The sequence below is a fragment of the Aegilops tauschii genome, chromosome 4, assembly GCF_002575655.3.
Source record: "Aegilops tauschii subsp. strangulata cultivar AL8/78 chromosome 4, Aet v6.0, whole genome shotgun sequence".
NCBI classification, from domain to species: domain Eukaryota; kingdom Viridiplantae; phylum Streptophyta; class Magnoliopsida; order Poales; family Poaceae; genus Aegilops; species Aegilops tauschii.
Genome location: NC_053038.3, coordinates 449,036,037 through 449,038,902, shown reverse-complemented (window position 1 = coordinate 449,038,902; position 2,866 = coordinate 449,036,037).

The window sequence follows — 2,866 nt, the reverse complement described above, 5'->3', positions numbered from 1 at the left end:
TCAGGGAGAACACTTTTATCTTGAAATTTTAGTGAGAGATCATCTTATAATGCTACCGTCAATCAAAGCAAGATAAGATGCATAAAAGATTAACATCACATGCAATCAATATAAGTGATATGATATGGCCATCATCATCTTGTGCTTGTGATCTCCATCTCCGAAGCACCGTCATGATCACCATCGTCACCGGCGCGACACCTTGATCTCCATCGTAGTATCGTTGTCGTCTCGCCAACTTATTGCTTTTACGACTATCGCTACCGCTTAGTGATAAAGTAAAACAATTACATGGCGATTGCATTGCATACAATAAAGCGACAACCATATGGCTCCTGCCAGTTGCCGATAACTCGGTTACAAAACATGATCATCTCATACAATAAAATATAGCACCATGTCTTGACCATATCACATCACAACATGCCCTGCAAAAACAAGTTAGACGTCCTCTACTTTGTTGTTGCAAGTTTTACGTGGCTGCTATGGGCTTAGCAAAAACCATTCTTACCTACGCATCAAAACCACAACGATAGTTTGTCAAGTTGGTGCTGTTTTAACCTTCGCAAGGACCGGGCGTAGCCACACTCGGTTCAACTAAAGTGAGAGAGACAGACACCCGCCAGTCACCTTTAAGCAACGAGTGCTCGTAACGGTGAAACCAGTCTCGCGTAAGCGTACGCGTAATGTCGGTCCGGGCCGCTTGATCTCACAATACCGCCGAACCAAAATATGACATGCTGGTAAGCAGTATGACTTATATCGCCCACAACTCACTTGTGTTCTACTCGTGCATAGCATCAACGCATAAAACCAGCCTCGAATGCCACTGTTGGGGAACGTAGTAATTTCAAAAAAATTCCTACGCACACGCAAGATCATGGTGATGCATAGCAACGAGAGGGGAGAGTGTTGTCCACGTACCCTCGTAGACCGAAAGCAGAAGCGTTAACACAACGCGGTTGATGTAGTCGTACGTCTTCACGATCCGACCGATCAAGTACCGAACGCACGACACCTCCGAGTTCAGCACATGTTCAGCTCGATGACGTCCCTCGAACTCCGATCCAGCCGAGTGTTGAGGGAGAGTTTCGTCAGCACGACGGCGTGGTGACAATGTTGATGTTCTACCGACGCAGGGCTTCGCCTAAGCACCGCTACGATATTATCGAGGTGCAATATGGTGGAGGGGGGCACCGCACACGGCTAAGAGATCAATGATCAATTGTGTGTAGAGAGGTGCCCCCCTTCCCCCGTATATAAAGGAGCAAGGGGGAGGCCGCCGGCCAAGGAGGAGGGCGCGCCAAGGGGGGAGTCCTACTCCCACCGGGAGTTGGACTCCTCCTTTCCTTGTTGGAGTAGGAAAAGGGAAGGGAGAAGGAGAAAGAAGGAAGGGGGTGCCCCCCCTCCCTAGTCCAATTCGGACTAGTCCATGGGGAGGGGTGCGGCCACCCTTTGGGGCTTTCTCTCCTTTCCCGTATGGCCCATTAAGGCCCAATACGAATTCCCGTAACTCTCCGGTACTCCGAAAAATACCCGAATCACTCGGAACCTTTCCGATGTCCGAATATAGTCGTCCAATATATCGATCTTTACGTCTCGACCATTTCGAGACTCCTCGTCAAGTCCCTGATCTCATCCAGGACTCCGAACTCCTTCGGTACATCAAAACATATAAACTCATAATATAATTGTCATCGTAACGTTAAGCGTGCGGACCCTACGGGTTCGAGAACTATGTAGACATGACCGAGACACCTCTCTGGTCAATAACCAATAGCGGAACCTGGATGCTCATATTGGCTCCCACATATTCTACGAAGATCTTTATCGGTCAAACCACATAACAACATACGTTGTTCCCTTTGTCATCGGTATGTTACTTGCCCGAGATTCGATCGTCGGTATCTCAATACCTAGTTCAATCTCGTTACCGGCAAGTCTCTTTACTCGTTCCGTAATACATCATCCCGCAACTAACTCATTAGTTACAATGCTTGCAAGGCTTATAGTGATGTGCATTACCGAGTGGGCCCGGAGATACCTCTCCGACAATCGGAGTGACAAATCCTAATCTCGAAATACGCCAATCCAACAAGTACCTTTGGAGACACCTGTAGAGCACCTTTATAATCACACAGTTACGTTGTGACGTTTGGTAGCACACAAAGTGTTCCTCCGGTAAACGGGAGTTGCATAATCTCATAGTCATAGGAACATGTATAAGTCATGAAGAAAGCAATAGCAACATACTAAACGATCGAGTGCTAAGCTAACGGAATGGGTCAAGTCAATCACGTCATTCTCCTAATGAGGTGATCCCGTTAATCAAATGACAACTCATGTCTATGGCTAGGAAACATAACCATCTTTGATTAACGAGCTAGTCAAGTAGAGGCATACTAGTGACACTCTGTTTGTCTATGTATTCACATATGTATTATGTTTCCGGTTAATACAATTCTAGCATGAATAATAAACATTTATCATGATATAAGGAAATAAATAATACTTTATTATTGCCTCTAGGGCATATTTCCTTCAGCGGCAGGCCCCAGGGCGTCGCCCCGTCCTGTCACGCGCGTGGCCTGTCAGGCCCCTCCGGCTTTCAGGCGCCACGTGGCGGCCGTGCAAGGCCCGAAAGATTGCCCAAAGATTCGTCGAACTCCTCGGTTTCCCGCCACGGCCGGGATGCCGCGATCCGGCTTCCGGAAGCCGGCACACAGTGGGTGTTACCAGACCCGGCGGGCATCCAATCCGCCTCCGCGAGGGTGGAAACTGCGAAGGCCCTTCCATCCGAAGACGGCAGACCTTCACAACTTTGGGGACTACTGTCGGGGGGATGAACCCCAGGCAGGCAACGGAA